We start from the raw sequence: 13,674 nt of genomic DNA, 5'->3' as shown, positions 1-13,674 counted from the left end.
ATCTAGTTTGTTCTTCCCCCTCCCCTTTAAGAATAAATGTTCAATATAGGCAACTGTAATATAAGGGGTCTTAATTTCCACCTTAAACCAAAAAATCATTTATAATTGGACACTAAAAAACAATCTTAATATCATTAGCTTGTTAGAAACCAAATTATAGGCTATTAATATGGTGGTAGCTGAGTTTAACCTTGCTCTTCCTTCTAGGAATTATCTATCCAACATAAATGCCTTTTCTCATTGCCACATTCTGGTAGGTTGGAACCCCCTCAAATTGAACCTTACCACTATCCATATGTCCTGATAATGGCTAACCTGTGATGCCATTTCTCTATCTATAAACACCACCATTAGAATCACCTTTATCTATGGCTATAACACCCCAGTCGATAGAATAACCTTTTGGAACTACCTACATCAAGAAAGCCTCATGAACGCTACCACTCATTGGATAGTAATGGGAGACTTCAAAGCTATTATGCATTCTGCTGACATATCAGGAGGGGATACTACTTGGTATCGTCATTTGAACGACTTCAAAATTACATCCAACAAACAAAGCTTATTCAAATCCCATAGACAAGACTCAAATTCTCTTGGCACAACGAGCAATATGAAAACCACACTATACAAAAGAAGCTAGACTAGATCTTCAGCAACCCCTGCTTACTTACCAAATAGCCAGAAGCTCATTCATTCTTCTTACTAGACATATTTCAAATTAGTGCCATGCTCATGAAGCTTCATAACATAAGCTGCTAGCATTACCCCCTTTTCAAATTCCTAATTGTGTAGCAAATAGATCAAACTTCCCAGCCATTATTAGTACTACATGGCATACATAAATAAATGGCAATCCCATGTTCCAACTCACCACCAAACTTCACCTTTTGAAGGTTAAACTCAGAAAAATCCATCTATACCATACGAGCCATATTTCCAACAGAGTGGCAAAGGCCAAAAAGGACTAGAATTTAGCTCAAACCACTTTAGACCTCAACCCTACAGCAGCTGCTACCAAATCTACAGAGAGGGAATTAATGAACACTTACATGCAACTATGTAAAGAGGAGGAGTCTTTTTTCAAGCAGTGATCTAAAATCCAATGGCTTCAGCTAGAAGATAGGAATATGAAATTTTTCCACAATTCGTTGATGCATAAGCAGGTTCAAAATAGAATCCACACCCTGATGGATGAAGATGTCAATTTTATTCATGATTAGCAGGAGTTGGGGAACATAGTAACAAAGTATTATGAGCAAATCCTATCTCCTCCTCACTCTCTTTTCGATGCAGATGTTGCCAATATCTGCCCAAAATCCATCACAAATATAACAAGATCAGCATTAGGCCACCCCATCTCTAATAAGGAAATCAAGGCTATCTTTTTCTTCATTCCTCATACTAAAACCCTTAACACTAATGGTTTCAATGATCCCTTCTTCAAGAAAAGCTAAAACATAATTGGGGTAGATTTTATTACAGTTATCAAGTTTTTCTTCTCTCACAACCATTTGCCACGATGTGTTAATGCAACCAATGTAACTCTAGTACCTAAAATTGAAAACCCTACATGCATGAATGACTTTAGACCAACTTGTTGCAATGTTATATATATAACTGCATTTCCAAGCTCCTTGTGACTAGATTAAAGGCTATCTTAACTAATGTTATTGGGCCATCTTAGTTTGCATTCCTTTCAGGTAGGCAAACCTCAGACATCATCCTCCTCACTCAAGATCTTGTGCACAATTACCATCTCAACAAGGGCTTTGCAAGATGTGCCCTTTGTTGAAAGCTAAGCTAATTACTTATGGTTGATGTCTTAGAAGAAGACTATATAGACTGTAGCAAGAAGAGTGAAGAAATAGAAGGAATTCTTTTAAATCAGTTAAAGAGGCAATTAAAATAGTTATGGCATTTATAGTCAATTTTTACTATTACAAATCTATTACAAACTATTTTTCATATATGTAAGAATCATAATCCTCCATTAATGGATGTATGAGATGATCTTGGTTTCTAAAATAGTGGAATCAGTTACATGCAATGTGTATAAAAGCAGAGCTTGCTGCATTAATACAAAAATTGAAATCAAAGAATTTCTTCTTAATCTTCTTTACTAATTTGTTTATAATTTTCTTCTCAATACCTTCAAAAAACAAACATGGTATCAGAGCTTTAAAACTGATTCCTAAAAAGGGCATAAACTATGAAAATAGATTGATTAAACTGTTAATTACTCAAAAATGGTAGGATCAAGCTCTACTAGAGGAGATCTAAGAACTCCACAGTTCAATGGCACAAATTACAACTTTTGGGCTGTAAAAATAGAGACAATCCTCATAGCATTCGATCTATGGGACATAATAGAAGTTGGAATACAATCTCATCAATCACCTGAGGTTGCAACTGGATCAGGCGATAAAGAGAGTGAAGTTGAGCAAACTACATTGCAAACATTCACTACCTCTAGAGAAACAAAAATCAAGAATGCAAAGACATTAAGCCTCATACAAGGAGCATTAACATATGACCTTTTCCCACGCATAAGAAATGAGAATACTGCAAAAGGAGCTTGGGACATTTTGAGTAGAGAATTTAGAGGAGATAAAAATGTTAGAGCTGTAAAACTTCAAGCAGTGAGAGTAGACTTTGAATACTTGAGAATGTCAGAAAGTGAAAGCTTAGATGGATATCTAGTTAAATTCTTTGCAACTGTGAATAACCTGAAGTCATTAGGAGAAGATGTATCAGAAAAAAAAATTGTATAGAAATTGCTAATGAGTATAAGCAAAAGATATTAGTCCATTGTGTCAATCATTGAGGAGACACGAGATCTTGACGTTCTGAGAGCATAAGAAGTCATTGCTTCTGTTAAAGTCTATGATAAGAGGGAGGATCTACATGATGAAAGGGATAAGCTAACAGAACAGAGAAAGCCTTTAGCAGTTTAAAGGTTGGAAACAATCAAGCCTACAGCTCACACATGGGTTTCCAAGGCATATCTTCTCAAAGATAGCAATCACAAGACAAGAGGGGATCAAATTAGACTCCAAATAGAAACTTAAATAACTACAACAATTCAAGTTGGAACAATACTGTTTATGAAAGTAGTCAAGCGAGTGTAAAGCCATAGTGTCAAGTTTGCTAGAAGCAACACTTTAGATTATATAGACACAAAGGAAAACCAATATGTAGAATTTACAATCGGTTTGACCATATTGCAAAAGACTGTGGGAGTCATAGTCACAAACAACTAGCAAAATATATATAAAAAAGAGAGAGTTACCACTAGAAAAATGTTTTATGCTTGCCATTTTGCAAGTCTGCAAGATAAAAAGGTATGGTTTGTGGATAGTGCCTGCAGCAACCACATGACTTCTCAAGAATCTGAACTAATCAACATTGATAGAACAATAACCTACAAAGTAAAGATGGGCTTAGGAAACCTTGTGCAAGCAACTAGAAAAGGCACATTGGTTGTGGAAACTCAGCATGGGAAAAGATACATAAAAGAGGTACTACTTATTCCTAGATTGGATGAAAATCTATTGAGTGTAGGCTAAATGATGGAGCATGGTTATCATATTCTTTTTAGAGGTAACAAAGCAGTAATATTTGATGATGAAAGCCTCAATAATGTTATAGCAATGGTGATCATAGGAGGAAATCGATGTTTTCCACTTTCACTTGAGTCCATCACACCTGTAAAAAGGAAAGCTTCAGTGACTGAGGACTTCTGGATATGGCATACAAGACTGGGACACTTGAATTTTATTACTATGAAGAAGATGCAGCTGAAAGAGATGGTATGTGGACTTCCTGTTCTGACAGAAGTAAAAGTTGTATGTGCAAGCTGTGTTTCAAGCAAACATCACAGGGAGAAATTTTACAAAGAGCAAGCTATCCACTGGAAGTAATCCACACTGATCTGTGTGGACCAATGCAGAATGAATCTATGGGAGGGAACAGATACTTCATCATATTTATTGATGACTACTCAAGAATGTGCTGGGTATATTTCCTCATAAACAAATCTGATGCACTAAATGTGTTCAAGAAATTTAAAGCATTTATTAAGCTACAAAGTGGATATAAATTGAAGAAGCTGAGAAGTGACAGAGGTGGTGAATATACCTCAAATGAGTTTGAAGAATTCTGTGTAAAACAAGGAATGGAGAGGCAGTTGACAGTTGCATACTATCCTCAATATAATGGAGTTGCAAAGAGGAGAAACAGAACAATCTCTGAAATGGCAAGGTCCATGCTAATAGAGAAAGAGATGCCAGTAATCTTCTAGGCAAAAGCTGTGAATACAGCTATGTATATACAAAACAAATGTTATACAACAATAGTTATTGAAAAGACTCCATTTGAAGCTTTCATAGGAAGAAAGCCAGGAGTCAAGCATCTAAAGATGCTCGGTTGCTTGTGCTACACTCATATCCTATCATCACTAAGGCAAAAATAGGATAACAAAGTTGGAAAAAGGAGTGTTGGTTGGATATGGTAGCTGTGAGAAGGGGTATAAAATATGACTTGAAATCCGAGAAGATTGTTCTCTCAAGAAATGTGAGTTTCAGTGAAGATAGATCATGGAATTGGGAAAGAAGTATGATGAACCAATACCACTTGTCTCTTAATCTTGAAAAAGGTGAAGTTGAAGGTGAAAATTCTAAAGAACACTATGCTGCAGCATAACCCAATAATATTGAACATTGCCATCCAAATTCTACAGTAAGAGAGTTAGCTGAGAATATTGACAATGATAACAGTCAACAATCTACACCTAGCCCTGCTCTAGTAAAATTAAAAATCTTGGAAGATATATATGCAAGGTGTCGTATATGCATCATAGAACCCGAGAATTATCAAGAAGCTTTTGGAAATAAAGCCTGGTAGGAGGCTATGAATGAAGAATTGGGAAGTGATAAAGAAGAACAATACTTGGGAATTGGTGGAGAGATTGATTGATAAACCTGTGATAGGAGTGAAATAGGTGTACAAAACTAAGTTTCATCTTTGATTGAACAGTACAAAAACACAAGGCTCGCCTTATAGTAAAAGGATATGCATAGAAATCCAAAATTTATTACAATGAAACCTTTGTACGAGTAGCAAGGCTAGACACAATTCGAACTCTCATTGCACTTGCAGCATAGAAAGGGTGGAAGTTGTTTCAGTATGATGTTAAGTCAGCATTTTTAAATGGTGTCCTTAAAGAAGAAGTATATGTTGAACAGCCTAAAGGTTTTGTGATTAGTACTTAAAAGTGCATTTTTATCATGATTTTATATCATCATTTTGCACTTGAAGTATCAATAACTCCTTAACTAAAACATGTTTTATAATAATATATCTAATAATATAAGATACCTATAAATTGTGGTAAATGTCTATTTTTAATGCAGGCCTATCACATAAATGAAAGGATTGATTGATGACTTGAAGAACTTAAATTGCAAGGATAAAGAGATGGCCAAACTTAGAAAAGAGATGTCGGTGCAATCCAAACCGGAACACTGTTCGGTAATTGGGTCATATCTAGAGCTACAGATCTCAGATTTAGGTCCAATTTATATGGATGGAAAGGTAAGACATAGGCCTACAACTTTCATATGGAGCCCAAGATCTAAAAAGGCCATTATCAAGTCCAAATTGTAGCAACAACAAAGAAGCCCGAATCTGTCTTCCAGCCCGAGCACTGTTCGGTATTTTGGCCATATCTGGAGTTCTAGAAGTCCAAATGAGCTGAAATTTTTACACAAGAAAGCTGAGACAATTGCCTACAACTTTCATGTTTACAACTGGCTCCAATTTTGACGTTATCAATGACGTTTTGGGCAGACAAGAGAAGATAAGGATTGTCACCAAGTCAAAAGTTGGTCACCCACTTATCAATTAGTCATCAAATCAATAGTTCCCATTTTTGGCCTATAAAAGGAGGCATTTGCCATGCATTTAGGCATCTTGATTTCCAGATCAAGATCATGCTCTTCCTTTCTCTCTTTGTATTTTTTATGCTTTGTTTTCATTAATATTAAGTTTATGCCTTTCATTTCCTTTCCTTTACTTAGTTAACTTTTATGTTCTTATTTTGTTTATCTATTTTGCTTTCTTTCATTATGTCTAGCTAAGTTAATTATGTCAAGGTGAAAAGGTTACACTAATGGTGTAAGAATAAGTATAATGTAAACTTAATATGGACTTTAATGTTTGATACTAACATGTTTTATATTTGCTATCTTGTTCACTCTTTAATACTTTGCTTGTTAAATGACTAATCTTGATTTATGTTATATAACACTTGGTACAACAAATGCTTGGCACTTTCATAGCCCATAATGTATGGTATAACCGACACCTGAGCTATGAAAGGAACTTGATTTGTTGTTAACATAAGTTATTTTATAATTTTTACAATTAACCTCCCTGTGGTTCGACCTCGGTCTTGCCGGGTTATTTATTACTTCGACACTCCTGCACTTGGGAGAAGACATCAATCTTTTCGTCGTGTCAGTTTGAAGTAAAGAATGCTAGACACAAAGTTTACAAACTAAGAAAAGCCTTATATGGACTAAAACAGGCACTAAGGGCCTAGTACAGTGAAATTGATGCATACCTCTCTATGTGCAAATTCAAAAGGAGCACAAGTGAAACTACTTTGTATACAAGGTCAGACTTGGAAGGTAATTTCATCATTGTCTCAATATATATTGATGACATTGTGTACACTGGCAACAGTGAAAGGCTGCTTAGTGAATTTAAAAATAGAAATGATGCAGAGATATGAGATGTCTGATCTTGGACTTCATCATTTTCTTGGCATGGGAATACTGCAAACCGATCAAGGGATATTTATTCATCAATGCAAATATGTCAAATCCTTGTTTAGTAAGTTTGGACTTGACGATTGCAAACCAGTCTCCATTCCCTTAGCCATTGGTGAGAAACTAAAGAAGGTGGATGAGAGTGAGTTAGCTGATAAAAGACTTTATAGAAAAATAATAGAAAGTTTACTATATTTAACAGCAATAAGACCTGATCTGATGTATGTTACAAGCTTATTATCACGGTCCATGACTGGACCTACTAAAATTCACATGGGAGCTATAAAAAGGATTTTAAGATATATGCAGGAAATTCTTAATTATGGGATTGAATATATAAGGAATCAATCAACAACTCTTATTAGATTTTATGATATAGACTGGACAGAAAATGAAGATGATAGTAGGACACTTGGGGTTATGCATTCATCTTTGCAAGTGGAGCAATCTCAGTAAAGAGAGAAGCTCTCGGATGGAGCGGGAAGCTCCCTCTTTCACTGGTGGGTGCGTTTCGTGTTCACACTTTAAGTACCTCAGATGAGAGGATTGTTGTCTCTGGCTTATTGTGTTTTTTCTTTGAATCTTTCTGGTTTCCTATGGCGAAATCCAAGAAGAAATCTTCGTTGCTTCGTATTGCTCGGTAGGATTGCTCTTATCAACTTCCGCGACCTTCGTCTAACTCTTCTCGAAATGCTAGGGCTTAGGATCGGGGTAAATCCCTTGCCATGCAGGATAAGTAAGCTCCTGCCCTAGCAGCGCCTTCCCTTGTCTCTCCTAGCTCTGGCCCTGATGGGGTTTGTCCTCGTACTGTCAAGACCGGTCATCCTTCTAGTGATGCTCTTGATGGGTTTGGTCATTCTGGTCCTGACCCAGTGTCTGTTGTACCTTATTTTGATGATTGAAATGACTCTTCTCATCTCTCTGGCTCTAGTTGTGTGCACTCCCCAGGCCCTGAACGGAGTCCCTCGGTTCCCAGACCTTCTAGGTCCCTGCTCCTCCTGGTGCAACTTCTCCATACATCCCTTGTACCGAGGAAGCTGTTGTTGGAGGTGCTTCTCCTAGTGAACATTGTCGGGTTCCTGCTACTACTAACCCCTCACCAGGTATTCGTAACCCTAATGTTGATGATAGGAGTGACTTTCAAAAGACTCCATCATTAGTTCATTAGCCTTATTTCAACTATGCTGCATCCTGTCCTTTGTTGGATGATGATTTAGGCAGCAATCAAGATATGTGGAAATTGTGCATTATTGGATATGTTGTTGGTCAATTTCCTGGATATATAGCTTTGAACGTCCTTATTTCCAGCAACTGGAAATGCAATGCCAAGTTAACCATTCATGATGGATGGTTGATCTATAAATTCAATTATGAAGCTGATAAGCTTGCAATCCTGAATGGAGGTCCTTAGTCTTTGGAAGGCCTAGGGTTTTGAAATCCATGTCTGAATACTTTGATTTTGCTGCTACTGATATGTCCAGGGTTCCGGTTTGGGTTAAATTCCCTAATCTCCCTCTTAAGTGCTGGTTTTCAACTTGCTTGTCTAAGATTGCTAGTGTCAATAATGGTAAACCTCTCCCGTATGATATGCTCACTGCCTTATTATGAGTCCCTTCCTAAGTTTTGTAGACACTAACGGCTTTTTGGCCATACTGTCTCTATATGCACCAAAACTAGTGGTATAAGAGGCCAGAAAGGGAAGACCCAAGCTACTGATGTGGATGTTATCTCCAAAATCTGCTAAGACTCAGTATGGGGTGGCCAATAAGATTTCGGGGCGGCAAGACGAATCTGACCCTCCTCCATCTTTATGGCTGCGTTTTCTTTGATATATGCCAATCACGGTGCTGCGGTCCTTGATGCTGCTGTTTTCTCAATGTTACTGTGGTCAACTCTGGGCAGAAAGGGAAGACCCAAGCTACTGATGTGGATGTTATCTCCAAAATCTGCTAAGACTCAGTATGGGGTGGCCAATAAGATTTCGGGGCGGCAAGACGAATCTGACCCTACAGTCCATTATCCTAATTTCAACAATGCTGCATATTGACCCCTGCTAGATGATGATCTAGGCAACACTAGGGACATTTGAAAATTGTGTCTTATTGGCTATGTTGCCCGTAAATTTCCTGGATATACAGCTTTGAACAACCTCATTTCCGGTGTATGAAAATGTTCTTCCAGGTTAATCATTCATGATTCTGGATGGTTAATTTATAAATTTAACTCTGAAGCTGATAAGCTTGCTACTTTGTTCCGAGGTCCTAATTTAGTTTTTGGAAGGCCTCTGGTTTTGAAATCCATGGCAGAATACTTTAACTCTACTGCTATTGATATATCTACGGTATTGGGTTACTGGTATGATTAAAATATTGATGTTTTTTTTAATTATAAAAGTATCAAAATAATAAATAATTCAATAAGATCAGGATCGAACCATAAGGAGATTAACTATATAAATTATAAATAATAATAATAATAATAATAATAATAATAATAATAAGTTGAAAAGAGTTTTGAGATGTGATATTGATATAAGGATTAAATAATGATAAAAACAATTGTCAATGTTAGAGGATCCACTAATAGTATTTTAAACAAGTATAATATAAATTCTTATTACTCAACTGGAAACCACACACAAAGAAGGTTTCAATCGGGTTATACACTATTAATATGATGATATTAGTTATCTTATTTGAATAATGCTAGTACTTGTAAATGTTGTCAGGTATTTATGATTATAACTCATGTTAACAATAAATCAAGTTTTTTTCAAAGCACGGGAATCGGTTATTCTATACAGTTTATGCTATAAAAGTGCTAAGTATTTGTTGTACCAAGGTTATACAACATAAATTTAGATTAACCATTTAACAAACAAAGTATTAAAAGGGAACAAGATAACAAACACAAAACATGTTAGGCTCAAACATTAAAGTCTATATTGAGTTTACACTATATTTATTCTTATACCATTGATATAACTTTTTCACCTTGATATAAGAAATTTAACTAAACATAATAAAAGAAGAGAAATATAAATAAGATATAAGTTAACTAAGTAAAGGAAAGGAAATGAAAAGCATAAATAAGATATTAATAAAAGCAAAAGTTAAACATTACAAAAAATATAAAGAGAAAAGGCAAGAACATGATTTTGATATAAAAACCAAGATGCCTAAATACATAGCAAATGCCTCATTTTATAAACTATAATTTGGAACTATTGATTTGATGACTAATTATTAAGTGAGTGACCAACTCTTGACTTGGTGACAATCCTTATCTTTTTATCTGAACATAACATCATTGCTAACGTCAAAATTTGAATAAACTTAAATCATGAAAATTCTAGAAAATTATCTCAGCTTTCCAACAAAAAAAAAAAATTAAGGTCATTTGGATTCTAGAACTCAAGATAAGGGCTAAACACTAAATAATGTCTAGGCTGGAGAACAGATTCGGACTTCTCCATTATTGCTAAGATTTGAACTTCCAAATAGCAAAATTAAGTCTTACATTCCGATGAATTTTTAGGCCTATGTTTTAGCTTTCTAGCCATATAAACCAAATTGAAATCCAAGATCTACAATTCTAGATATGACCAAATGACTAAACAGTGTTCTAGTTTGGACCGAACCAATATCACTTTTCTAAGTTTTACTCTCTCTTTGTCTTTTCAATTTTAGTAGTTGAATTCATCAATCAATCCTTTGATTTATCTGATAGGCATGCATTTAATATGAACATTTACCATAAATTAAAGGTATCTTATAGTTTTAGACCTATTATTATAAAACATATTTTAGTTGAGTTATTGATACTTTAAGTGTAAAATGTTGATATAAAATCTTGATAAAAATGCACTTTTAAGTACTAATCACACCCTCCAATTAGCTTATTACTAGTTCTATTAAAGCATTAAAATAGAAAAATAATTTACAAGTTCTATAAAGTAAGGCATTCATCATTCAACTTCCATTAATATATCCAAATAAACTAACTCCTATTAAATTTATATATTTGCTTTATACTTCTTAAATAATATATTAATAAACCTTTTCTTTATGTGTTTAATGTATGAAAATATAGATTATGAGGCTTTTATTGGAAGAAAACAATATTTTAGTCTAATGTTTAAGGTTAACTTCCTTGGATTGAGATTATTATCTTTTTTATTATTATTTTTTATTTTTTAATATATATATATATACACACATAGATAACATAATGCTTCTTTAACCCATTTAACAAGCTTTCAACCAATGACTTCCAAACCAGTTGGTTTTAGGACATTAGGTGTTGAGACATCCTTATGAGTTTAGTAACTCGGGTTGCAGATACTAATACGCAGATGGTGCAATATTTGATTCCTTTAAGTTTTTCTCCTTAACCCATGTAATAAGCATTGCACCAGTAGCTCTCAAGTTAATTAACTTTAGAGTATTAGGTGTTAAAACACCCCTTCGGGCTTAATTGCTTAGGTTATGGAGGCTACGAAACCAAATTTATTTATATTTTTATTTATTTATTTATTTACATTTACTATTATTATTATTATTATTAAAAAAAAATTCTTTTTTATTTTTACAAATTATATACTATCCATTTCTTATAGTTGTTACATTTAACAAAAGAATATAAATAATGTAATATTTCAATCTGTAACCCATAATTATATGCTAAAGAGGAGTGTGAAAATGAAGGTTTAAGAATACTTGTTAAATAAGTATATAAGCAGAATCAAGTAATAATAATGCGAGAGTTTGTAAATCTAAATATTTCATGAGAAGTGTGTGATAGACCTTGTTATGAATATTGCAAATAACCATTAAAAAAATGTTTACCAAGATACGTTTCAAGAGTCAATAAAATTTATTGTTACTCTACTATCCTAATAACATTTTTGTCAAATGATTTATGAAATAGAAAGTACAATTAGTTATTATTTTTTTATATCAATTACTATTCTCTTCCCCAAACCAAAACGAAACTTTGTCCTCAATGTCCTAAAGTAGAAAGATAGAGTATAGAAGAGATCACTTGAAACATCGAACACTAACAAACCTAAAACAAATATAAGAAATAACAAAACAAAATAATATGATATTAATAAAACCAAAAGGCACATGGATTCGCAAATGAAAGCTCAAATCCAATCTAAACTTTTTATAGCTTTTCTTAGTTGACCAATTTATATGACTCATGAAGGGATTAATTATAGAGATGAAAGATTGTAGTTGGTCAATCAATTGTTCAACAGTAGCAGCAGAGATTATGATATGTCAAATCGAAGATGTTAGAGAATTCTATTCCACAGAATGATCAAGAAAAGACAACAATTTATCATAAAAATCATTAACATTTAGCAAACCTATATGTTTACGGTGAATGTGAAGTTGGGCCCAAAGAGGAATATGAAAGATCTCTTCCAGTGTACCTAAACCACTTGGTAAGGTAATGAAAGCATCAGCATGCTTAAATATTATATTTATTCGATCAGACATCATGGAGACCTGTAGTTTCTCTCCAATTACTTTTCCAATAATGGCCCCATTTGCTAAAACTTTGGGGACAACCCCAAAAACTTGACTACCTCCTAAAAATACAGCTATTGATAGTTCCCCCATTAACCTAAGGTTGCCTCCCCCATACACTAAATGAATCTTTCTCTCAACTAATAGCTGATCAAGATAATTTGCTGATTCTAAACACTCTATTTCCTTCCTAGGACTGGATCCACCAAAAACATAAATATTTTTTATATGATGACTTGGGGAACCTGCCATTTCTACACACTTCTATATTTGTTGAATATATAGGTTCAGTAGAAATGAAGGGAAGGAAGAGAAGATTTTATAGATGAGAAATTAAAAATACAATCATACCACCAATATGTAGGCCAGTAGGAGTCTCTCTTTCTCTTTCTCTCTAAAAAAAAGATGTATGTACAAGCAGTTTTGATTGTGACTCACATCTTCCCTTGGTTTTATGTCCAAGAATGGTTTAAACGCCCTCAATAGGTCGGGGATAGGCTTCCCATCCAATTTTTAAAAAAACTAGCAAACAGAGTCTTTTTTAGTTAGATTTCCAAGACTATGTCAAGCATGTTTTTTATAAAAATTGGATCATAAGTCATGTATTGTATGATGCATATCTCCACTATGATGAAACTTAAGAGTTAATAGAAGATTATCTAAAGACTCTTTATGTTTTGAAATGAACCTCACATTTTGATAATTTTCATAAGCTTTGCAAAACACATGTGTGTCTTTAAACATACTAAGCTAATAAAATCCACATTGTAAGATTTTTTTCAGTCATCTTTTTTGACGAGAAATGATTCCTACGTGCTTTAGAGTGACAAAATTTAATGACACTTACCTTATTATTGGGAATGCATCTTTGAAATATTTGATCAAGACAATATTTGAATAAGTAAAGGTCATTCCAATAAAAGTTTTGCACATCTTTTAAAAGCTTTCTTTTGTCTTCAATATTCTAGTGAGCTGGTAAAAATTATAAAACAAGAAAATTAATATTTTTAACAAACCAAGGCATTTTTATAAAGTTTTTATATCATCATTTTGCACTTAAAGTATCGATAACTTCTCAACTAAAGCATATTTTATAATAAAAAGTCTGATACTATAAGATACATTTAACTTATGGTAAATGTTCATCTTAAATGCAGGTCTATCACATAAATCAAAGGATTGATTGATGAGTTTAACTACTAAAATTGAAAAGACAAAGAGAGGGTTAAACTTAGAAAATAGATGCTGGTTTAATCCAAACTAGAACACTGTTCAATCATTGGGTCATATCTGGAGCTGTAAAT

The sequence above is a fragment of the Populus euphratica genome, unplaced genomic scaffold, assembly GCF_000495115.2.
Source record: "Populus euphratica unplaced genomic scaffold, PopEup_1.0 scaffold1120.1, whole genome shotgun sequence".
In the NCBI taxonomy this organism is placed as follows: domain Eukaryota; kingdom Viridiplantae; phylum Streptophyta; class Magnoliopsida; order Malpighiales; family Salicaceae; genus Populus; species Populus euphratica.
This window is presented reverse-complemented; position numbering follows the sequence as displayed.